Genomic DNA, 27,882 nt, shown 5'->3' on the forward strand with positions numbered 1-27,882 from the left:
CTTCAATTTCTTCTAAGCTTGAGTAGGAGTGGTATTATTTCCATCATTTCATGTTTCTATCACTTCATGCCACTACAGAGACAGATGAGGGCTATGATGGAAATAAGGTCATGATTCGGGCATATGTTTCGCTACCCTTGGGAAGGTCCATCATCATATCGTAGTGATTGTGCGTTCAATCATGCATAACTTCCCTTTCTAGGAAAAATTGAAGCAAACTTGAGTTTTACAGTTAACATTGAGCTACCAAATGACATTTGTATTCAAAATTCATGTACTGATTCAGTGTCCTTGCATACTTCAAGTGTAGGAAATGATCCTATAGGTATTATAAAAAAGATAATAATGTGATGTTCCCAACAAAATCTTTCATATCCAAAAGAACAATATTTCGATCACCGACCAACAACTATTACAGCTATCTGCAAGATCTTTGCCAAGGAAATGTGCAATAGAAGGAATAACCATCTTTTATCACATACCAATAACGTTGAACAAGAGTTGTCTAAATCCTTTTCGATGTTGGAAGGATGCTAATATGAAAGGAAATTCTTTTTCTCTCCTAATATTCAAGCTTTAAATGTTTCAGAATATAGTAATTGTGTTCGAGATAAAATAACTCCAGCAACACCACTCGTAAATACTTTGGCCGATGTTAGAGAACATAATAAAGAATGTGTTCTTTCCTTTAGAGAGTCCAAATTTCGCTACTCTCTAAATCCTGCCCCACATTATGATCCAAGTAAACTTATCATAACTGAAATGAACTCAAAACCATGTTGCACAAGGTCAAGATCTCGTGACATGAACATGGACAAGTTATATGGTGAGATATTATGGGATATTAATCCTACGCATTTTATAATACATACCAGCATGCCTTGGAGTAAAGTCCAATGCATTATATGGACGATAAGGTCTTTGGGAAGGGATGAGGAATTGGAAATACATATTATAAATATATTCTTGGAGCTTTTGGCTGTTGCACTCACTACATGTAATCTTAAAGTAATTTTAATAATAAACAATAGCAAGTATGCACAATTACAGGTTCAAATATTTTCAAGGGACTATTTCTTCTTCTCGATGACAACTATTCCATCTGATAATGCGATCTTATCATGTTATCCTATGAAGTTGGAGGAAGATATACACTATGATGGATTGTTTTGCAGCATAGAAGAAAATGGCAATGGGGCACAATTCAGTAGAACCAAGATAATACCATACTTATGCAAAAAAAATGTTACAGGACCCTTTGGGACCTTGGCATTGATGCATGGATTCTTAATTGAGTGAGGACAAGAAATCTTGGGCAGGGAGGATTGTAATATCCCCAAACTACTATTGGAAGATGGGATTTTCTTTCCCTTAGGCTAGCAACAAGGAGAATTTTGAGGACTCTCTATCTATAATAAAAGGGGAAAAGAACAAAATTTTTAAGGACGTGGTATTTTCCCAAGGTGTTTGTTGATGGTATTTTCCGATGGTATTAGGTCAATTCTAAAAGCATGGAGAGAACATATTACAGAGCTATAAAAGAAAAAGGAATGAGGAAGGGAAGACATGGAATTTGAGATCTTTTCCAATGTCATTTTGGGAGCCCGAGGGAGTTTTCAAGCAACGGTTTTAGGTGAATCCCTTAGACTAACTTCAGTGAGATCTATTCTCACCCTAGTTGTCAACCCAACTTCGGTGGTTCTTGAAATCAACCTAGTTGGCAACCCAGCTTCGGTAGATCTTGAAATCACCCTAGTTGGCAACCCAACTTTGGTGGTTCCTGAAATCACCCTAGTTGGCCCAATTTCTTGTTATTGAAAGGGAGGTTATTGACATTTATTGTTTTTCTGAGCACTGATTTCATTCCATATAGGTAAAAGTTGGTCCTTGATTCTTCCATGCTGCAGAAGTTGGGACGAGGGAAAAAAAGGCAAAGGAGGTGCCTAGTCTTAAGATCAGCCCTTCAGTTCATAGGGTCTCAGCATTCATTACAATTTGAATCCCATTGCTAAGTTATGATTTTGTTGACAGTGTCCCATGACTACATGATTGAGCGACCACTGATCTGAAGTGGCAATAACTCAAGAACAAGAGAGAATTTCAAAGGAATTTAATATGTTCATGGGATTCGTGTCAAGCTGTATACAATGTCAGTTAATGCAGGGTTAACATAGTAGTGAGGATAGATAAAAATTTTGGTGCAAAGAAGGGACCATCATTGACCCAGCTACAATTAGGTTATCGTGGAAAGAAGGCAATGGGAACCTACCATAGATGCACCCGAGATCTCCGTAGTATTACCTGTATAGGGAGCGCACCCTGAAAGGTCACAAGGCCATCACATCGAGGCAAGAGAGATTGTTGAAAAATCATTGTGATAGAAGTAGTGTAGTTCTATTATGAACACCAGGAAATTACTTGACATGGTGATTGTGGGCCTTCACCATGTGGGACAAGTCGTTTAATTTCACATAGATTATATGTTTTTTCAATTGTGTTTCATGGTCACTGAGTGGTTGTTACATCCACAAGTAATAATCTAGGCAAATCCACTCAAAGGGATCTACCCTCTAACTTATTTGGTTGAGTCTAACCCCAAAGGCCTCTAGGAGATTTGATGTCGTGACCTCCCAATTGACAACTTACCTAGCAACAAAAACTTGACCAACTGAACTGTCCCTTAGAACTATATATATATATAAATTAATTTTAAAAATAAATAAATATATTAATATAAAATGAATTATATTTAACCTAATTTATTTATTTAATTATAAAAATAATAATAATAATAATTATGATAATGTTTAAACTATAAAAATTAATAATGTAAAAATAAAAAATATAAATATAACGCATTACTTTTAGCGTCATAGATAAATTTAAAAGGTATAAATTTTCAATCATAAATCATGTCGAAAGAGTAATGACTAAAAACTCACTTAAATAATTGTGAAAAATAATATTAATTAATTTATTTATATATAAAAGCAATAATTTCAAATTAATTAATTCCATCTTCATGTAAATTAACTTGATCAAATTAATACATATTTTTTTATATGACTTTGGCTGAATCTAAATCCATATATTAAACTTAATCATTAATGATTTGACATCTTCTTAACATTTACTCTCTTCAACGATTAGATGTTTAACTAAGATTTAAATGTTAAACTTGATCTTAAATTCATATTAAACGTAACGAATAGATATTTAACTAAGATTTACATGTTAAACTTGATCTGAAATTCATATGAAACGTGAATTGCCAGTTATGATATGTGAAAATACTATGGTGGAGATTTGACTGGTAACAATTAGGATTGGGAAAGCCAATAGTCAGAAGTTCACAATATTCCGTATTTTGTGTGGAGTTTCCCAGCACCATTTGTATCACTGAAAGAGTGGTACTGCAGTGTCGGTTGGTAAGGGTTCACCATTTTCTTTGAAGTTCAGTTTCTCATATCAAAATTTCGACGGATGTTGGTTTTGGCTATACATATTAGCTTGTGAGAGATCCTTCCTTGACCGCGTTCAATAAGGCTTCAGAAAGCCGCTACTTGAATGTTTCCAATATCTCATAAAAATATATTTCTGACGGTTCAGCCCCACGCGAAAATAAAAATATGTCGTGGACGGTGGTTTTTAGTTGTCAAACATCACTGTTCGACTTCCAAGTCTGTGCTGTGTTTAAAAGATTCGAAGCTGACGTTTGCCATCTCCCTACATAATAATACCTAGTGTGATGAAATGATTGTAACGAGAAAATGATAGAAGGCCCGGCATTTGCAAGAGTGGCTCAGAGCAGAAGCAACCAGCACCAGTGTTCTTAGTGTTGTTGTTTCTTTGAGAAGACAAACGTGAGTCGTGGCTGTCAAAATGAGGAATCAAATTAGTATTTTGAGCTGCATGCTGTTGATTGGAATACTCCGTTGCGTTCATGGCGGGGGCCAAAGCCATTTGAATCAAAACACGGGGAGAAGTTTATGGGACGGGAGATAGTCGAGGCACCGGGCAATATAAGTAGATCCACGTTTCCTGGGGAGAAATATCAGAGGAACGGAGCGAAAATAGGTCAACAGTAAGTAAATCGCTCACTGCGACATTACGTTCCGTTTGGTTAATCTCTCTGCTGTTGTTTTTTCTAATTATTTGATGTTGGAGGCTGAATTGACACGAGAATGCTTCATATGTGTATTCAAATAGAAGCAGAAGCAGAGGAGCTGAGCGTGTTGTCATGTGCAACGGGTAATCCCATCGATGACTGTTGGCGGTGCGACCCCAATTGGCAGCGCAACAGAAAACGGCTGATAGATTGCGTCATTGGATTTGGCAAGAATGCCTTCGGAGGCAAGAACGGCAAGTTTTATGTCGTTATGGATGCCGGTGATGATGCCGTGAATCCATCCCATGGCATGCTGCGTCATGACATGATTCATACGGAGGCGCTGTGGAGCCACAATAACATGCTCATCCAGCTCAAGGAAGACCTGGTTATTAACGGCTTCAAAACAATCGATGGACGAGGCGCCAACGTTCACATTGGTATTCATGAGTGTAAGCGTCTACGAAACGCTATGGTAAACACCTTTCCTCTGAATAGGAAAATAAATCATGGCGATGGGATTTCCATCTCGATAGCGAGGCACATTCTAACTACGAAGATGGCCTCGTTGACGCAGTCCAGTCATCCACCTATATCACCATTTCCAACAATTATTTCACTGGCCACTCATTCGTTCATTAATTGCAAGTCAGTCTGCTTTTCTCCAATGGTACGTGATGCTATTGGGTCAGGGACGACAACCTTAATAGTAAAAATCATATATATATACGAACGTCAAATCAAGTCACTCGTTCAAACACCCATTAAAACTATTCAACAAGTTTATATAACTCTTTAACTCTTGATATGTTCAACATTCATATATATTCCTCGCATGATGTAATTTTAAATGACGGTATAGTTCCTAAGAGTACATTAATCTAGCCAAAGTACATCAATCAATAAAATCATGTAGTTAACTATCTAAAATGCAATGTATTATTATTGTAAATTATAGTGAAAAAAGGGACATTAAAATATTAAAAGAATAATATCTATCGAAATACATATTGATACTCTTATAATATGATCATTTATAAAAAAAATATTATGAAATTATTAAAACATATATATTAGCCATTGTGTACATTTTCCTCTCTCTCTTTCTCCCCCACTTTATCTCCCACAATTCTTTCTCTCTATCTCACATACACACATGCTCACTCTCTCTCTTTCCTTGTTCTTCTCTCTTCCGTACTCTCCCTCTTACTCACTTCTCTAATGTGCCCCCCTATTCCCCACCTTTCCCTCTCTAACTCTCCCACTTCCTACGTCTCTTTCTCTACCCCATGACTCTATCTCCCTTTTATTCATTTCCTCTCTCTCATTAACTCTTTCTTTATCCATTTACACCACTCTTCTCAGGTCTCCCCTTCTTTATCCTCTTTTGTCTCTCCACCCTCACTCCACTCCCTTCATTTCCATATCTATCCCTCAATCACTTCACGACTTCCTTATTCTGTCCTTTACAAGCAAACCCCAACTCTACCCCTCTCCCTCCTCCGCTCCCTACATCTTAAAGATTCTAGACATAAAAGAACATACATGTTTTGAAAATACACACTCATTCTTGAAAGTATGTCTTTTTATAGATTTCCCACGCATTGTTGAAGGATAACTCATGCTTTTAGAATGCGTACACATTCTTGAAAGCATGCACAAGCAATTGAAATTGTTAACATGTTCTTCAAAATCCAAACTGACATGTATATGAGGCGATCTGGGGAGTACTAAATCGATAACATTATGCACATGTGCATACTTTTAAAGCTTCTAACTTATTCCTAGATTAGTGAATTCATGATGGCACCCTCATAATAAAATAAAATCATGGTATAGGGAACTAGAACATAATAATTTAGTTAGTAATCCACCCTCAATATGTCACTAGGTATTTAAAATGATGCTAATAGGAATTGAAGACTAGTGGCATGATTAGCATTGGAATCCAAAGTTTTGCAAGCCATGTTAAAGAGGAAAAATTGAATCTATAGTAAGTACAAAATTAGACTAATAAAAGGTTGAATTGGACAAGAGTCTACACCCATGGGTTGGCATATGTATTACTCTAGTCTACTAGATCTATTACTTGATTTACTCAACTACACAATCAACCCTTCTATACCATCAACCTATATACTTCGTTTACCCTCTTATTTAGTCCATTTTCAAGCCACATTCATGTATTATTGAGTTGTGTTGACTTCTTAGTCAAATGTGGTAATAAAGGAAAAGTTGATTCCTAATTTCCCTTAGCTAGGTGATAATGGGGTGTCAAAAGGTGGGATTCAAATGGAGCCACTCTATGCCATCTTCTATAATGACATGGTTATTTAACGAAAGTAAGAGTTGATAATTTATAGTTTCAAAACAATCTATGGATGAGAAACCAACATCCATATTTCTAAGAGCTTGTGTATAATGATAAAAAAAATGTTATAGACATAATCACTCTTGCCATGCACATTAAAATCTATAAGAATGTAAGAAACATTATTGTAAACATATCTCGTCAATCTTCACAAGGAGGCAAATATGGGTGGACCATTGCTCCATGTATAACTGTGAAGATAGTCTCATTGACATAATTATTTAACCCATGTATATTCCCATTTTTAACAATTATTTCACTCACTACAACAACGTGAACTTCAATATTCAACTATAGACCATGTGTTAACTAATTAATTCACTGCAATTCACACTATTTTATTCATTCTCTTCTAGATTAACAATGATAAGATATTTAGGTTTGTATATTTTATTCCTATCGTAGGTGTTAATGTTGGGTCAGACTCACAATTGCCATGATGAAAGAATTATGTGGGTATAATAAACCATTTTGGTGAAGGTACCAGGCATGAAAAGATGAGGTGAATATTAATTATTGTTTTGTTCTACCACTTCCTATATCATTTTAAATTTTTTTGTGAAAGAATAACATTTTTAATATTATTATTTGTAGATTAAATTGTGAATTACATGAATGTAGGTATTGGTTTGGACACATATATGCAATTAAAAATAACTAGAATTCATGGCAAGTGTATTCCATCCATGGAAGTTCAAAACCCACTATTTTCATTTAAACCAATTTAAAACAATAATGAAATTAAATAGAATTTAAACTAGAAATCAAAAATTGATGTGGTCCTTAGCTATGCATATCACATGAGCTTTTGGGATATGCAATTTCATGTAGTTTCACACTAAAGATGTTGGCCCTTATGAAATAAATCACTAGGAATACAAACATTCTCTCATCAAATAAAAAACTCAAAGTTAACTACAACTTCTTGCCCACTATCATGGTTGAACTCAAGCATCCTCACTCCTTTTAGTTCTCATTTCCACTTATTTTCTTTTATTTTGTAAATTGAATTACTTATATTTCATCTGAAAAAATAGACTATAGATCTTGACATTTAGATCCATTGAGTTAAACATAACAACACAAAAACTTGAGTACAACAAGGAAAGAGAGCAGAATGTTCACTCCATTACATCTAGCATAGTTATCATTTCCATAGTGGATAGAAGCAAGACAAAATGAGACCAATTCTATAAGTAATTATCTACATTGTTTTCATAGTTGAAATACATTAAGAGGAGAGAAAATGAATTTAGAAAAAGAAAAGAAAATAAGTTCCTCTTTGCACCAACAAACCAAAAATAATTTCCAACATGCCAAAGCAAAGCGTGTCTCTGTGAAATCCACAATTAAACTAAAATTCATTTTCACAAAATAAAATATAATTCCATGAGCACTCCCAGATCACCATCATTTTACTGAGTTAAAAGGTTAAAAAGGTTTATAGAATTACAAATATTTTGAAAATTAGATCTAATATGAGTATAAGATGCAAAATCTAATAGAAAGTGATTTCCCTCTTCAACCCTCTGAGGATAGTAGAGGTGACACACTCTTTCATCTTATGGAATTTTTGAAATCAATAAATACCTAGTTTCACTCTAAAGCTCCTGATAATTAGTTCTAATATGGGCAATGTTCATTTTCTTCTTAGCACTAGTGAAGGCGGAGAGATGATTTTGGTTTTTGAGATTGGGGTTAATCACCTCCTTATAATATCGTATTTTTCTTTTTCCCTCCACCTCTTTATTTTCCCAAAATTTCTCCTTGAATTTGGAAGTAATAATATTTTGATTATTATCCAAATTGTCAAATATGATCTCCTTCTTAAATTTCTCCTTAAATTTGGAAGTAATAATAGTTTTAGTAATATCCAAATTGAGAAACATGATCTCCTGCTTTATTCCAGAATGATCTAGCCAATACTCGTGATCCTTATGCCACCCTTTCTTGACTTGAACGAGGAAATTTTGACTAGAGTTGGAAGGAATATTTGGAAACCTGTTGCCCTCCATGTTATATGACTTCTTATCCATATGAAAACTTGTCATAACGAAGTTTTTTATGTGGGAATGTATTTCTTGAATTAAGAAGATAAGGTAGAGAGTCCTTTATTTTTTGAGGTTTTAGGTAATAAACTAATTTTCAACATTTCAATCTTCTTCCATGAATCTCTAGATATATTTCAACCCATAACCTCATACCCCTGTAAAAGAATAGGAGTGACAAGAGTCTCACAGAGGATATTTTTGATACCAAATCTAAAAATCTACCAACTTACAATCATTTTCAACCCATAATAAACTTTCTAGCCTCCATTTATCCTTTTCTCAATGTTATAATTCCAATTATGCTTATGATGGATGTCATTTCCCAAATATTTGTATGAACGGACTTCTCGTAAGGAGTTGTTTTGATGAATGAAAATACCATAGGTGATATTTTTGGATATTATGACTAATGTTTTGTTGGTATTTGTAGTCATATCCATTTGAAGTAGAATTATTGGAGGACTTTTTGCATTTATTTCCAAGATCATAATAGTTCCTTGGAAAAATAACAATATAATCAATGTAAAGGAGAAGTGTTATGATCATAAAAGTGACTTTGGGGCAACCCAACCTACATCTTCAAAAATCTCTTATAGTTTATACATGCATATGACAAAAATGGTAAGGCATATGGGACAAACTTACTTGAATCCAATATTGCATATAGTTTCCTCTAAACAACCTTGAGTGGCCATAAAATTTGCAATAAGATTCAAATATAGTGTTTCCATAAAATATTTGAACTTGATAGGAACCATTACCTCTTCTAGCCTCTTCCGCGACTCTATTCTAGGAATAGTGCCAAAATATTTTCTAAAGTCAACAAAACTAAAAAAGTGATCAATTTTGTTATTGATGCTTCCCTCTACAATTCTCCTAAGAGTAATGAGATGGTCCATGGTTGAATGATATCTCTTACACCCAACTTGGCGTTTAGCTCTTTTACCATGGTTTTCAAGACAAAGGCTAATTTTCTTTTCTAAAAATAAGCCCATATAGTTTGGCTAAATGGCTAAACATAACGGTCTTGTAATTAGAGGGAATTATTTTATCCTCGATCATAAATATAGAAGCAATAAGGCTCTATATCCAAGTTATAGGGAAGCATTGGTTCAATACTAAATTAAAGTGGTTGTGTATGTGCAAGATGAGGATATATTCTCCCATTTCAAAACTTTCAACTTTGTATCCTTCAATGTTTTTAAATTTCTCACTAGCAAGTTTCTTAACGCCAAACTCGATATCCTCCAAAGAAAATATATCATTCTCTATAAGGAATTCAAAATCGTGACCATGGTGTTAGGGGATTCATAGACTTTCTAAAGGTAAATATTCTAGTTCTTCGAAGGAATCAAAAGATTTTATTTAGACTTAGGAATGATAAATTTCCTTTAAAACTTTTTAGGATCAAACTCAAAGAGGTGTAGTAGTTTCTCTTTCTTTTTACTTGTAAAATATATTTTATTTCTTTTAATACATGATTTCTAGGTATATATATTATCAAGCTTTAAGTTTTCGTTAGGAGAATCTCTAATATTTTTTCTAGAAATTTTGCAATCATTATCATACCAAAGATTGGTATTTCTATTATTCTTTTTATATGACAGCATGCTAGATAACTTGTTAATGGTCGTTGTGAAATTATCATAGAGGTTTTCTAGGTATTTATATTATCAAGATTTAAGGTTTTGTTAAGAGCATCTCTAATAGTTTTTCTAGCAATTTTGTAGTCATTATCATACCAAAGATTGGTAGTTCTATTATTCTTTTTATATGACACCTTGCTAGAGAACTTTTTTATATGGTCATTGTGAAATTATCATAGAGGTTTTCCAATGTTATCGTTATAAGTTAAAAGGTGTAAATCCCTATTTAAATACTTTAAGAAGCTAACAATTTTTGCTCTTGTCCAAAAGTAGGTGCCTTTGGCTCTCTCAATTGTCATGCACATGCTTGTTTTGCATGGAAAAGTTTGGATTTAAGGTTAAAGGTCTATTATGAGAGTCAATATCATGGTTAAGTCAAGATCATGGTCATTTAATAGATCAAGATTTACATTTTCACTGGAAATATGGTTATCTAATATTACATAATCTACAACACTAAGTTCAAGTCCATCAATACAAATCAACACTAAACTCAAGTCCATGAATACAAAATATTTAGTTTTAGTTTGGCCACTTAATTACAGCATTACAAATTATAGAACCCTAAAAACTATAGATTTTAACTAATTTTATTTCAAATAAAATTTTAGATAAATCTATTAACTATATAAATTTATATATAATTTAAAATATCAAAACACAAATATTACAATCATAATCAAAAAACTTACTATCATTCATTATATATATATATATATTAAAACCTTCATTACTAAAAATATATCTTTACATTCACATGTGCATCTTTATATTCCAATAAAAAATTGATTAAGTGTTTTCAAGAAAAGTTTGTCTGGTTCACTTGCATACACGAGCTCTTGTTTTTGCCTATTTATATGTATGCTTGTGCTGAGTTGAAGTAGTGTTTGTGTCGTGAAATGATGATATCTTTTTATGTTTAAAAAATATCGAAATAACATTAAATATGTTAAGTTAGTAAAAAATTAATTAAAAATAAATCAATAAATTTATATAAAATTAATTAATTGATGATATTTATTTATTTGTAAAAATATATTATTAAAAATTATTATAATATTTGAAAGATAAAAAATAATAATATAAATCTTATAAAATTAAAAATAAATTTTAAAGTATAACATAATAATTGTAAAATCATAAATAACGTCAAAAGATATAAGTTTCCAATCGTAATTCTTGTCTAATGAATAGTGGCTAAAAAATCGTTAAGATGATGGAGCGTTATGCTAGATAATTGTGAAATGTAATATTAATGTATTATTATATTTATATATAAAATTTATATATTTTTAAATATTTATTTTTATTTTAGTTAATTTTAAAATTATTTGATTAAATTAATAAATATTTTATTTTTATTATTTTAGATGAATTTAAATTTATAGATTAAGCTTAATCTTTATTTACATTTTCTTACCATTTACATGTTAAACGTAATCTCTTTAATGATGAGATATTTACCTAAGATTTACGTGTTAAACTTGATCTTAAGTTCATATTAAACTGCAAAGCAATTTATGTCATGTGAAAATACTGTTGTGAGACTTGACAGCAGGCAATGAGGATTCGGAAAGCCAATGGCTTTCTACATGTCAGTTAAATTTGCATCTGAATACAACAAACTTCGATCTTTTGAATTTTAAGCCTCCAACATTTCCTATTTTTTCCAAAAGATAGTTGAATATTGCAAACTTTTAGGGATGGTTAGCTTTCATCGCTTTGTCATGTAATGCTTAAAGTGAACATCCAGATACAATCACAGGGTGTGAGGATTGGCCATCCTAAAGTTAAAAAGATTATAGGAATGTGTACAAGTCAGTAATAAGCTGGCATAAAGCTTCAAAAGATATTAAAATGAGTTTATGTATATTAAATTTATATGTATTATTTTTAATTTAGTTATCTTATGAATATACAATAAGCTCACATAAAATTTCAAAAATATTAAAATGAGTTTATGTCTATTAAATTTGTATTTATTTTTTTAATTTAATATTAAAATGAGTTTATGTTTATCAAATTTGTACGTAATAGTTTTAATTTAACCATTCTATTAATATAAGCTGTAATTTTTTGTTGGAGAATTTTATTTCTCTATGTAAATTGGAGATAGGGTTTTTATACTAGTTGTTTAGGTTTTTTTTTATTATTCATTTTTGTAAACGCAAGAGGTAGTGGAATTATCTTTGAAGTTAGAAAGGTTATATAAAAGTGTATAAATTAACAATAATTAAATAACTTCATCTTTTTAGTAATCAATCATATAGTTATAAAAAAGATATGGAACATTTATTTTAAAATAAAACTTAATCAAAATTTAGTATCATTACGAGAAAAATATTAAACATTTGATTTTGAAAATTTCTAAAAAAAAATAAAAAATCTAGATGTCTTATATAGTCACTCTTTATGATTTTCTTACATTATTTTTATGAAATAAGACATGTTGACTCATCCAAAATTTTTAATTATGTATTCACTAATATATTTTTTATTGATCTATCCTCATGTCTTTTCCATAAATCATTTTAATTTCTAAAAATGTATATTATTATTTCCTCTCTCAAAAATTGTTCCAATTTTCAATGTTCCTTATTATGTTTTCTAACTTGATTTTTTCACGTAATATTTCATTTAAAGAAATTCTAATTTCTGAAAATGTATATTATTATTTCCTCTCTCAACAATTGTTCCAATTTTCAATGTTTTTTATTATCTTTTCTAACTTTCTTTATTTTTTCATGGGTTATTTCATTTTTTTTTAAAAGTAAGATATTATATTAAATTTATCCTAATATATATTGTTAATGTCTAACTTCCATTTCAAATTCCACATAGAAATAAAATTTATTTTTACCTCGAATGCCTACTCAACATATTATATATTATATCAACACTACTACTGATTCCAATATAATAAGTACCAATGGCCAGGTTATGATCATCCGTTCAATTAGACATTTTTATGATAGGAAGGAAATTAATATAACATCGAAAATTTCTATGTTATCTACCATTCATTTTCTCATATAGTTTAACTAGAGATTTTTATGGTAGGAACGAAATTAATAGAACATCTAAAATTTCTATGTTATCTACATTCCATTTACTCATAGTGAGAGGCTCATGGTCATTGAGGTATGATTTATGTATCATGTATTAACGTCTCTTTACAAGATTTACACAAGTCTAGAAATAATTAGCAATGTTATTTATAGATTCACAAGAATTTACATATATACATCAAATAGCTCATTTTTCCAACAAGTTTAAATCATATTAGCATGTTCACAACTTGATAGATAATGTCCTATGCACAACTTAGGTTTGTAACTTAACTTAGTTTTTGTTACATATCCATGTGGTTCTTCATATGGACTTGAAAGGTTATGAATATAATTGTATAACTGGATTACTTCAATAGTATAAATCATAGATATCCAATCATATATATTTAGCATCAAATCAAGTCACTTGTTCTTACACCCAATCAATTTATCTAGAAACATTAAGTAACTCTTAATATGTTCATGATTCATATATATTCATGACATGAAGAATCATTAAATGATTGTATAATCCAAAAGAGTAGCAAACATCAATCTAGTCAAAGCATATCAATCAAGAAAGTTAGATAATTAACAAATATAGAATGCACTCAATTATTAGTGTAAATTACAATGAAACTAAAGGCATTACAATAGTAAAAAAATATATATTTACTTTATCAACATATAATATTGACACTCTCATAATATGATTATGTTATAAAAAATAACATCACATTATTAAAATCATATATTATCTATTTTTAATGAATCTTAAATTATCTCAAATTTAATAAAATATAATAAATTTGGGGATAACAATATGAGTATAATATGAATAATGAACATGGGATCAATTATAATATGCCTATGATATACAAAGGTTATATCAAATGTTAACCTAAAACATATATCTAAATGATGAATATATATAATATGCACATGATATACAAACGTTTTATTAAATGTTAACCTAAAACATCTATCTAAATGATGGATATATAAAACATAAAGTAAAAACAATGTCATTAAGTCAAAATATTTAGCACTTGTTATAAAATCACATATTTCATCACAAGAAGACAAAAAAAAGTGTCATAGTTTTTTTAATGCTACAATTAAATAGAAATTAAAAATAAGTTATAGAAAATCAAAGTTCAAATTTACATTATTGTTAAAGCATATATTGTTAAAATGATAATACAATTGATTTCAACAATTCTTAAATATTGTGCAAATTATGTCTTTTAACAATAACTACAATTATTTATTGCTAGTTATATTTATTCTTGTGCAAGAGAAACTATCTCCATAAAATATTGTAACTTGTAGTGCATGCTCAAATTCTAGAAAATTGTGAAGTAATGTTGGTATTTAATAAAACATGTATATATTGAATGTTGAAAATATTGTATGCTATATAAATGATGACATATTTATAAATATGTGAGTTTAGGATACTTTGTCATTTGTTATTTCTGTCTGTAAAAGGGGAAGTGTTTTGCATAAAGAATTATTATAAATTAAATAAATTAATATATCATCAATAAAAATCAGTACAAATTTCTTAAGAAAAGGATGAAAAATGCCATGCATCAGGCTCATGAAAGTGGTTGGGGCATTGGTAAGGCTGAAAGGTAGTACTACGAACTCATAATGACCATAACGAGTTCGGAATGTGGTTTTGCAAATGTCTTCATCCTTTATTCTGATATGGTGGTAACCAGACCTTAGATCAATTTTTGAGAATACGCTGGCCCCCTGCACTTGATCAAATAAATCAGCAATATGAGGTAAAAAATACTTATTTTTTATGGTCAGTTTATTTAGCTTACAATAATCGATGTATAGCCTTAAGGTCCCATCCTTCTTTCGAACAAACAACACAGGGGCTCCCCAAGGAGATACACTAGGGTGAATGTACCCTTTATCTAAAAGTTCCTAAAGCGGCATTTTGAGTTCTGTTAACTCCAGAATGCTCATGTGGTAGGGAGATTTCGAAATAGGAGCTTATCCAGGTATTGGTTCAATGGTAAAATCAATAACACATCTAGGTGGCAATCCAGGGATGGATTCAGGAAACACATCCACAAAATCCTGAATTACAGCAACACTCTACAATGAAGTCATCTTATTTCTGTCACTAGAGTATCCTACATGGACATCATAAATCTGGCAGCCCTTTCTAATTCATCTTCCTAGCTGGTTAGTAGTAATACGACACAATTTAATGTTTTTCTTGATTCCTTGAACTTCCTTTCTTTGCCCCGACTCTGTGAGGTGGCTTACATATTTTTCTTTACAATCCACTAGGGACCAACACCCTTGCATCTAGTCCATCCCTATTAGTACATCGTATGAACCTAAGGGAAGTGTATTTAGATCAACACGGATGGGTTGTTCTGAAACTGTTATATGGAAGTTTTTTGTCTTTCTAGATATCTTTCTCTTAGTTCCGGTGGCTAACTGAACTAGCCAAGATTTCTTAAATTTGCGTCTTAGTAGCTAAAATTTCTCTACCACTTTGGTACTAATGTAACTTAGGCTAGCAACTCAAACAAATAAAACAGAAACAGGTTGATCATCAATCGTACCTTCGCACCCAATCATGGTGGTTTAGTATTCTACTTCATGATTGTCAAGAGCATCATTAATTCTGGGCATACTTCTTGCTATATCTCTAACTGTGGAGGTTTCCTGCATATTTGAAAGTTGCTTCGTTCAAGCTTTATACAGGAAGTTCTTGAAATAATGAGAATCCCCACATCCCCAGCATCGCAGCGATTATTTTTGTGGTTGATCAGTGGCACATTTACTAATCCCCTCTACCTGTTTATTTTTGGTGTATGTTGGGATCTTGCGCGCATTCCTGGTAAACTTCACAAAAGTTATTTTCTAATTACTCCTTCCATTTACGTTCCATTGTCTGTTTGGGGCTAAATTCGTCATTCTTATGACTAAAGTTGCTTTGGCTGCTTCATTTCTATTTCATTTGCTGATAACAAATACAAGCTTTTCGCACTGCATCATCCATTGCTCTAGGAGAGTCAAATCCTAACCTTTCCTTCATAAAATTGGGTATACTGCTAATAAACTGTTGAATTTTATCTTTTTCCTCCTGCATGTATGGGACATATCATAACAGGGAGGTGAATCGATTCACATATTCGTCCATGGTCAATGTCCTAAACCTTAGCTCATGGAAATCCTTTTATTTTTCATTATAGTAACATTCAGTCAAATATTTGTCCTTAAAATGTTTCTGGAATTATTTCCACGTCACTTGTTCTTCATCAATCTTTCTCACAGTTTTAATTTCTTCCCACCAGAGCATGGCCTTTCCCCTTAATTGGTAAACTGCCAATCATGCTTTAAGTTTGTCAGTATATTCATAAATCTGAAAATATTAACCCATGTCAATCAACCATGCTTCAACTGCCTCTTCAGATTCCCCTTCGAAAAGTGATGGTTTATTTTTTTGAAATCACCCTGTAATTCCATCTTCTGGCATTCGGTCTTTCTTTGGTCAAAAATATTATCCGAACACCACTCTTCATCCTCCTTATGTCCCTCCGTTGATTCTGCATTTTCCTCACCATGGTGGATTGTTGGGGTCCTCTCTCTATCCTTCGTACTGGGGTCTGGTCCTCATTGATTTTGTTGGTTGAACAGACTTTTGAGAATCTTTTCCTTCTCCTGCCTCAGTCATTCATTATCTATCATCAATTTCATCATTCTTGTACATAACTGTTGCACAGTTTCATTTAGGGCAACGTTGTCTTGCCTGGATTCTTCTCCCAGCTATATCCATATATCCGGTTTGGCCTTAGTGTAAGTCACTTCTGGTTGGTTTAATAATCTTGGACTCCTCTGCATTTCTGTTCATTGGTTTTGGCTTCTACCTTTGTGTTCACATTAACATAGATATAAGTATTTTGTAACTTAATTAAATGTGTAATATATCTCCCATAAGTCTCAGTGTGTGAACCTGAGCTCTGATACCATTCGTAACACTCATCGCTATACTATATGATTTTTTTTATTAAACTGTAACTTAAATTATTGCCGAATATTATCCTAATATCTTTCATTTATTTAACCATAATGTCCATGCATATAATTGAAAATATTCAGCTTGATTGGAAAGGGTTATTAAAGTGTTAATTTATGGTTGTTCGGTGAAACTACTTGAGTCATTGGATCTACCCTACCAGGCACTTGCTCGAAAATCGTTGCAATTACACCACCCAGATAACATATTATGATGTGGCGCTTCCACTTGAGGTTTGGCTTTAATGCTGACATCCCGGCTTGCTGCGAGAGGGCCAAGGTATTAATGGAAAGTTTTTTCCACCATAAGGTCCATGGTGAATGGATCTGATGATTCCAACACTTCATGCTAAACCTAAGCATCTCCTTCATCTATCAAAATTGCTCATTTCTCATTTGGGTACAGAATTTCCTGAGTATTGTGGCTTCGCAGCTTTGTAAAGGTCAGTAGGGAATACTATGGTGGTTTTGTAAATATTTTCAGAGTTGATAAGAGGCACCATACAGGCACCGGACGTCCACATTTCATCATCCTCAAGCGAGCTCTCAGGTAAGATTTTAAGGGTTTCTGTTATACTCTGAACTCAATTTAATTTCCTCATTTAGAAGGAAAACTACTAAAGGTTACTTATGTTGTAGGTGTGCTCTTCAAGTGCTACCTCATTCCTCCAGCCGAATCACAAAGGACGAGGAAGGTCTTTCCACTGAGGCAAGGGCTTCAGGCTTTCACTTGAAATCGTTTGTTTCCTTTTTTATTTTTCTTGTAGAGAGGGTTAACTATCTCATGGTGAATACAAGTCTTTGGTTCTCCCTCACCTGGGGCGACTCTTTCTCAGGTAAGAAGGAAACTTAAAATGTTTTTGGTCTTATATTTGTTTAAAAATTTATTCAAGAAATCCAAGGTTTAATCCTTTGGTTTACCCTTACAGGTAAACCCTTTGTTCAGTGTCTTTCTCAAAGCGTAGTTATTGAAGGCACCCTAAAAACATACTCAGCTTCTGTGTCTTCAAGTTGGTCTTCCATGAAACCCTCTGATGGAATTGGAAATGGGAATTTTCTTCATTTGTTTTGTATACTTTTGAGAGTAGTTAAGGGTTTTTAGAATTTAGCAGATGAGAGGGTTTTCTAGCTTTAAGTCCATCTCAGCCAAACCTTCACTGCATAAATAGTTTTTAGCTTCCCTTAAGAAGTTTGCCTTGATGCACAACTTGGCTATTTTCTTTTCTCGTTGTTTATGGGTGCTCAACCTAGTTGCATGATATCCTCACTATGTATTTATATTTATGACTCCAATGGTTTATAAATTATAATGTTGTACTTGGGATACTGTTTCTCTGTTTATTTGAAGTTTATTGTTTCAATGGTTTCATTTAGTCTCTACTGATACGATGTCAGTTGGCTTTCATTCCTTCCTTCTGGATTGGACAAAGATCCAAAACGGACCATAACCGCTATGTCACGATTATATATGTATTCAACATTTTGATTGATGATTAAATGGAAGAAAAGTTTGATAGCTTTGGACTGATTGTTGCCCTTCATATGTTGAAAGGATTCCAATGTTGTTTAATTGTAGAGAAAGGGTTCCATCTGATTTATGCATTACATTAATATGATTTATGGTTCGATTCTCAGATAGCTGTAGTTTCCTGTGATTCTTAAACTTATTTCTATTGCCATAATCTCAAAATTTCTATAAGAAGGAATTATCTTGCAAGAATTTTGAGATTGTTTTCTCTATCATTGCTTGAGACAATAGTGCATTGTTTATCTTATGTTCCTATGAATAAACAGTTAAAGTTTAGAATGAAATTAACAGTATCAATATTTTTTGGTCATTTGTTTAATAGATTGTATCAATGTGTTATCTCAACCAAAAGAACGTAATCATAATAAAAGATAGAATATAATTACTACTTTTCCATTCTTAATACAACAAAATATACTTAAATATTTAGCTCTAACAATGATTTTATGTTCTTGATTGAAAATAATGCCTTTCTATGAATTAAATAATAAGCCCAAAGTTTGTCACTTATCTGTTTATGATTGTCTTAGAGTTGTATAAATACTTTCTATTTTTCTGGAAGGTCTCACTACCCAGCCATGGACCTGGCAATTATGTCCAGCATCCCCCTCCTAGCACTTCCTACTCCTGACAGTTACTAGGCATACACAATTTGGTATCTTGGGCTTCACGACCATTGACCATCCTCAAGTCACAAACAAGTTCGACTGTTAGCCATAGTTTTGTTTCCCAATGCTTACTTGTGCCTAGCTCAAGGAAAAATCTCAGCAGCCTCTCCTCCCTTCTGTCTGTCCCGCTATGCCTATTATTTTCCCTCTTTTGGGGAGGAAAGGTGGCAACTGTTTCTATCTGTCCAAGGAGTTATGTAACTGTTTTCATTTGGTTTTCTTAACAAACTATTTAATTTCTTTAAATAAAAATATCATAATATTCTGGATTTTCCAGCCTTGAAATAAATGTCTTTTCAACAGAGGGTGTTACATGGATACCGTATGTTTATTGCTCGAAGGATTAATTCCTTGGTTGACTTAGGTAATTTTGACTTCAAATTCTCTTCACTATTCTCTAGTGGGCATGAAAGGATGGTACTTTTTTAATGCTTTATAGAACCTGAAAATATGGTATTGTTGGTAATGTTTTATTTTTACGTTAATTATTTACATATATTGAAAAGTGTAATTATATTAATTTAATAAAATTTTCAAGAAAATTTTAAAGGTTAAAATGTTTCTTAAATTTTAGAAATTTTAATAAATATTACTGATATCTAATATAAAAAATTTAAAATGAAAATGGATGGTAAACAAGTAATTCTCTGGTGGGCATGAAAGGATGGTATTTTTTTAATTCTTTATAGAATATAACAAGATGGTATTGTTTGTAATGTTTTATTTTTATGTTAATTATTTTATATATATCATATATGGAAAGGAGTAATTATATTAATTTAATATTAATTAAATAAAATTTTCCCCAAAATTTTAAAGATAGAAATGTTTTTTAAATTTTAGAAATTTTAATAAATATTATGGATCTCTAGTATAAAAACTCTAAAACATGATATTATAAAATATTCAAATTATCCCTTAAAATTATATCCTCTTAGATTTATACTTCACCTATTTCTCTAGTAGGCAATAGAGGATGGTATTTTTTTAATGCTTTATAGAACATGAAAAAATTGTACTGTTTATAATGTTTTATCTTTATGTTAATTATTTTACATATATGATATATTGAAAAGTATAATGATATATTGAAAAGTACAATTATATTAATTGAATATAACATTTTGAAGATAGAAATGTTTGTTAAATTTTAAAATTTTAATCAGCCAGAATATTCTTATATCTTTCTTAGATTTATACTTGACTTGATTCCAATGAAAGCGGGTCATTACAGGTAAATAAAATATTATTTATTAACTGCTTCTATATTTTACTCTTCATGTGAAATGTTGTCTCCTAAATTGTGATTTTTATCTGAAAAATACGTAGTTGGCTTATAAAGCACTTCGACGTTACATTGAGTATCGAGATAAGTATTTCTTTAATTCATATCTATTTAATTAGTTCCTATAAGATTTTGGTTTAAATTATGTTAAAACTTTATAAAATAACAAATTTAAATTGTTATATTGGTATTTAGATACATTTTAAAAATGGGTAACAAATAATTAATTTACAATCTTATAAAAAATAATTGTAATTTGCAGAAAAAGACAAAAAAATAGAATTAAAATTTACTTTATTGAGCAATTTTCCTTCCACGAATTTCTAGAGGAGCATGATTTTGGATTACTTTTATTTCCAATTTACCATTAAATATCACTTTTCCATGTTGGGATTTGAGAGAAAAAGTGATTGTTACATTAGAATTTATGCCCCCTTGAACTTTTTCATTAGAAAACTTTAGTAACTTTTGTTTTCAAAGTTTTTCTTCAAACATGATAAGGTGATGTCTTCTTATTTTTTATTTCAAGGGGAGAACACATTTTTTATTGCCATTTTGATTGGCTACACTCAGTTTCTCTTTTGTTTTCTTCTTTGTAGTTTCAGTCACAACCTCAAATATCACAGGAAGCTCATGGATCATGTTGAAAAGATGCCTATTGTCATTTTTCTCAAATCTAGAGCACACACCAAAATATAATGCCACTGCAAGTAACCATCCATCAGTGTGAATAGATACCAAAGGTATCCAATCCTTTTCTTTGATTCCATCCCTTTCAAAGTTAATTCACATAGATGGCTTAAGAAGCTCGGGTGGAACTTTTTCGGCAAGTAGATTAACTTCCCATTTTTCATTTGGAAGGTCATATAGATGAAAATTCTATTTGTGGATCACATTACTGGTAAAATTCCTCCTCGAACTTATTCGACACTATGGTATTCGAGCCCCTGACAACTTCAGCATAGATCATTACTCGCCTGACCCAATCCAGTTTCTTATCTGACTTACCATGCAAGTGCTTGTGTAGATGAAGCTTGCGACATTTTTTTTTAGTGTAGCCATCAAAGTTTTAATGGTGAAAATGGTTGTTAAGGTCCTTACACACATGTGCAGTGGTTACAATATTCCTTTGAAATTTCCAGCCCACCAAAGCTCCCAATGCAACATTCAGCAGATGGGTAGATTTATTAACTCCCCAACAAACCATCAGACCTAGTTCTTCCCCCTCAATCCCACACACATGATACCCTCCAACTGTAATGAGCTGAAACCAGAGTTGCCATCGCCAGTGGCACACCCATCTACAGATAGATATGGTTGTCTAAACGAGGCTTCCAACCCACAAACAAATCCATATCTGACTGTCAGACCCCAAAACCCTATTCCAAGTGGAGCTTCATATACACTAGCCACATCACTTCAGAAGAAGGTCATGAGTTTGGATGCATTAACACTCACACCACATAGAGCCAGTTTGTTTTCTCCATAAGAATCCACCAAAGAAGCCATAGACCCCATTGTCAACTGCACACCATTCTCACAATTATTGTCCCTCACCATTACCCAAAAGCAAAAAATGCAGATCTCAACCTCTAGCTCTTTGTGGATGCCAACAACCCTAGATTGCTCTCTACATTATGATATTTAAAAAAGTGTCGATATCGTAACTATCACACAACAAATTAAATCATAACTAACTAATACTAATTTTTAATTGGATGGCAGAGGTTACTTCCATCATCTAACACTTGAATCAAAGGTAAATAAAGGTACAGGTGGCACGAGAGGGGAGTTCTTCTGAGATGGAACACCTTACGGCATAAATATTTAGTTGTTCATATGAAGTTTTTTCAGTTTTGACTATGAGGAAGATGTATCACTCTTATATTTTTTAAAATATTTAAATAAAGGAGTTCAATAACTTACTTGAATATCCACATTAATTTATTTTTGTAATTATCAACTTTCTTTAGTGCGCTTGGGATAGCTCAACTACCTATGGCTGTGGGAATGAAGTCTCGCCGAATTAAAAGTCTTTAGTTCAAATCTTGTGCTATCCCCTCGATCGGGGTGTGAAGTTGGACATGACGAAGATTTAGTCCTACCAAGCTTACAAAAAATAATAATAAAATTATCGACTTTCTTTATATATTTAAAAATTATTTTAGGCTTGATTATAATAAAATATTGCAATGCCCAAAAAATAAGAAATAATTGGGAAAGAAAAAAAAGTGATTACTTTCTAATATGGATACCATTTAATTCTCTATATAAAGTTAATTTTTGATATTTTAAAAAACTTAATAATAAAAATAATGAATTCAATATATATCATAAATCCACTACTTCAATATTAATATGTAAAATTATTTTTAAGTTCTAAATGGAGGTCTCTATCAGGAGACTAGGGTTTCCCTAGTCAGTGATAGTTTTCTTACAAGCCCAAAGCATGCTCGAGATTGTTTGGATGGTTTAATCGCAAGGATTATTATGCTTGTTGAGTATTTAAACCCATAGCTTCTCTTGTTTCCGTTGTCATCCATGTTTTCTCTACATTCTATCCACAATGAGATGGAGAAGGAAACAACTTTCAAACCCTCACTATAGTCTCAAAAACCTTAGGGACTTCTTCTCCCAAAAAGAAAATTGTGAAGAAATTAATTGAAACCCCTGTGGTGGATCTCTCTCCTTAATATTTTTGCAAGAGAGCTTTGCCTCTCTTAAAAAATATGTTGGCTGGAAATTTCGTGGGCTTTTGGCCAAATCCAAAAGCTGTTCAGACTTGGATCATAGAACAATGGTCCCTAAAGATTCAAGGACAAGTATCTTTGTTTGCAGTTGGAAGGGGATTCCATGTCTTTTTGTTTCTATACAAAAAGGAAAGAGATTTGATTTTCATATCAAGTTTGTATTTCATGGGCTCCATAGGCCTCTTTATCACTCCATGGACTCTTGGTTTCATTTTGGATTATGATATCACTAGATTTCTAGTGTGAGTTCATTTTTCACACCTACTTGTTCATCTCTAGGGCCTAATGCACTTAACAAAATGGAAACAAAATGGGCCACTATCTAAATAAAGAATAACCAAAAGGAGGTCAATTTTCTTGTGCTTGCATCTATGTTGACTTTAAAGACAAATCTTGGAGAATGGATCCATATCTTCGAATCGGACTATGAGCATATTTAGTTTAAATACATCATTTGTCATTGTCATAGGAACTTTGCCCAAAAATTCCCCTAGGAAAAGATATGAACAAGACCCAACCCCTGTTTCTAAAGACATGAGTTTCCAACCAACATGCAAGAAAATATGAAAATAACATAACAAGATTACAGACCCAAAAAATATGTTGCAGCATATTTAATCCCTAAACCTTCCTTCAACAAAAACTCTTTTAAGGCCCTTCAAGATCCTGAACAAGAAGAAGATACTCCAATAGAGGAATCCCCTAATGAGGATTAGGGAAATTCAAAAGTGTTAGTGGAAAAATAATAGCAAGCCTTTTCATAGGTCATCCATCTTGGTCCAAGATCATATCTTGAGAAAACATTAGAGGAAATTTTAGCCTAAAAGTGACATTAGGAAATTAATAAAAAATGCTATGTAGATAATTTTTTAATATTGTGTTATTTTTATCTATGGCAATTAGAGTAGTTCATGCAAAATCATGCACAGGAGAAAACACTGGAAAAAACTTCTCGTCAAGTGCAATGTAAGCCCCTCTTAGGTAGGAAATCCAATAAAGAAAATCGAGAACGTGAAACAGATTCTAACATGGCTTCAGGTTGCCAACTCTATGCAAATTATCTGCTCCAAAAGCCCCACAAATAGCTCAATGTACTATTTTTTCATTCTCTTATGCTCGGAATACATATGAATATAGTGTAAACATGAAGAAGGTCTCAGTTGTAATACTTATGGAAATTAATGGGATATGTATCCCATGATTTTAGTTATTGTGTCAATGAAAGATCCCATAAAGAAATGGAAATGCATTGAATTCCCCTTGTATTTGTGGGACTAGGCACAAATTTAATAAAATCACTTCTCATTCATGTCTTATATATATATATATATATATATATATATATATAACAAAGTTACTTATAAAACAACTTAAAAAATGTAAATTCTTATGGTTAAAACATTCTAATATTTTAATTATTTATAATTCTCACCATTTTTAGGTATTTTGTTGAACAAATTTGGTCTAAAATCCAACAAAGAATGGTTGGAATTCTAGGTTTAGATTGTGTTCTTACACAATCCAAGTGTCCAAGAGATATTTGGAAGGGTTTAATCCATTTCGATATTCAAAAATACACATGGTGTGTGTAGCATGTGTATTTCTTCATTTTATAATTGTATATTTGAATAGATAAATATGTATAACGAGTATAGATCTATCTTAACAATAATTTGAGTAAAACATCACTGAATTTTCACCCTTAAAGGAGAAATAATTTCCTCAAATTTTAATATTTTCAACCCACAATATATTTATAGTAAAAAATAAATATAGTTTAATTTTCACTTGTCACCCTCATGTTAAGCATGAAAGGAATCATACATCTCCCTTATAGTAAATAATAGTACACTCAAATGCTTTAACCATAATATCATTTTACTTTCTACTTCACTAACATTGAAATGATTTTTTGTTATTAATAGTTTTGCAAATGCCATATATAAACTCTGTATTAAGATTTGCATGAATTACAACAGTCTCTCAAACAAAATTATATAATTTTGCATGAATTACAAGCGTCTCTCAAACATAAGTATAAAGACATAATCACATTTTTTAAATTTTGAGTTACATTTTCTTTTTAGATACCTGTAAATTTGGTACACTATTATTTGATTTAAGTTGGCCATCTAAATAATTTATTTATTGTTGACATTTTTTAGTCAACACTACAATGATTTTTTTTTATATCCTTGTAAATTTGGTACACTATTAATTGACATTAATTGACATATTTTTTGGCGATTAATATCTTTTCAAATGCTATATGTGAACTCCATATAAAAAATTGAAGGGCATACATATCTCCAAAATCACCTATAGCCCAAATAAGAAATATCTTACTTTCAATCACCTTACCTTACTTTACATTATTTAAGGTCCCATTTTAATATTTCTTTATGAGTGACATTGAATTATTTTTTATTAATAACTTTTTAAAATGTAGTGTGAACTCTATGTTAATTACCTAAGAAGCTATATATTTCTCTCATATTAGGTAGCAAAAGGTTGTTTTTTACACCTAATAAATTTCTCACATTTAATCACATATATATCAAACAGATTTTGAAATATTTATTTAATGGGAACAAATTAAAATGTTATACTATCTCATATATGTTAGTTATTAATGTTGTGCAACTGAAGATACAACTATTTCATAAAAGTCACAAATAAATCACTTACAACATGTGTAATCCATTGGGATTTGAACTTCAAATCTTATGGTTTGCACAATACTTTACAACAAAAGAATCTCTAATTAAAATTCCCATAATGATCTCTTTTTCTATTTTTAATTTAGATTTACAACATTAATTTTTTTTATATATTTCTAATATTTTAAATTAACCTGAAATAAATATTTATAATCAAAATATAACTCATACAAAATCTATCATAAACTCATTTTTTTAATCTTTATTTTTACTAGAAACTAATAAATATGTATATAGACTAATTCAGGAGGAAGTTTAAACTTGGAATCTCAACCAATCAGTATTAATCACCAATAAAACTACTAAAACTACCCTCGTGAGGAAATATATTATATATTTTCAATAAAATTTATATATTCAAGATAATAAAACAAAATAATAAAATAAATAACTTAATTTTTTATAATTTTTTATTTCCGCTTCAGGGTTTTCTGTTATTTAGAAATTCGTTTAAATATCAATGACTCCTGCATTAAAATATAAATAAGAAAAACAAAAATTTAAGTTGAAATATTCAGTAGATTAGAACGTTGCCTTAGCTTTGCCCGCTCGGTTTACGTTCACACTCTATGATTCGTATATATTTTTCCTTTCTTGATAATGTCCCTATAAGCATGGAAATACGGATGTAGGCCCACGTTTTCACAGTGATATGAGGGGGTTTCAAACCGAAGCATCCCTAATCTCACAGCATTACATCATCACAGATGATCATTTGATAACTTGCGGTTCGCTGGCTAGGCTTTCCACGTGTCTTTGCATGCATCTGAATACAAGAAACGTCGATCTATTGACTTTTACGCCTCAAATTTATCAAAATATTATTGAATATTGCAAAGTTTAGGTATCGCTCGCTTTCCTGATGTGATAGTTAAAGATAGGATCCAATACAATAAGATGGAGTGAGGCTTCCACCTCCAAGTTAGAAAGGTTAGATTTCAAGTTATAAAGGTTATATGAACGTTATAATTTAGCAAAATGTTAACATAAAGCTTTAAAAGATATTGAAATAGGCTTATCCATATTAAATGTACGTGTTTTTTAACTTAACCGTCTTATGAATATTAATTGTAATTTGTTGTTCAGATTAATTTTCTTATTTTGTAAAGTGAAGATAGATTTTTTTATGCTATCACTTTAGAATTTTCTATTTGAAGTTATAAAATTTATATGAATGTGTACAAATTAACAATAATCAAATGACATGATTATTTTACTAATAAATTATGTAGTTATTAAAGAGATATGAAATATTTATTTTTAAATAAAAATTTTCAATACTAAAATAATTATCTAGATATCTTATATAGCCACTCCCTATCTACATTGTTTGTACAAAATTCAACGTGTCTAAAAAAATTCTAATCATTAACTAACTAATATCTTTATTATTCATTCATCCACTTGTCCCCTTCATAAATAATTCTAATTTCTAAAAATGTATATCATTTTTTCTTGGCTCTATAATTTTTCAAAATTTTTAAAGTTTCCCATTATCATTTTTCTTGATTATTTCAAAAAACATTTTATTTTTAAATTAAAAAATTAAGATAATATATTAAATTTATACTAATATGTATTGTTAATATCTAACTTCCATTTCAAATTACATAAAGAAATAAAATGCATTTTTACTCCAATGTTCACACTCATGA

At 31.2% G+C, this 27,882-nt stretch overlaps 1 pseudogene; it reads left to right on the top strand.

The window, feature by feature from the left end:
* The first annotated feature begins 4,184 nt into the window (after positions 1 to 4,184).
* The window catches only part of LOC149159487 (putative pectate lyase 18), a 50,231-nt pseudogene continuing 26,533 nt past the window's right edge, over positions 4,185 to 27,882 (top strand).

Source organism: Pinus tabuliformis, chromosome 5_2, assembly GCF_031772625.1.
Source record: "Pinus tabuliformis cultivar Carrire ecotype Pingquan chromosome 5_2, CPIR1, whole genome shotgun sequence".
NCBI lineage: Eukaryota > Viridiplantae > Streptophyta > Pinopsida > Pinales > Pinaceae > Pinus > Pinus tabuliformis.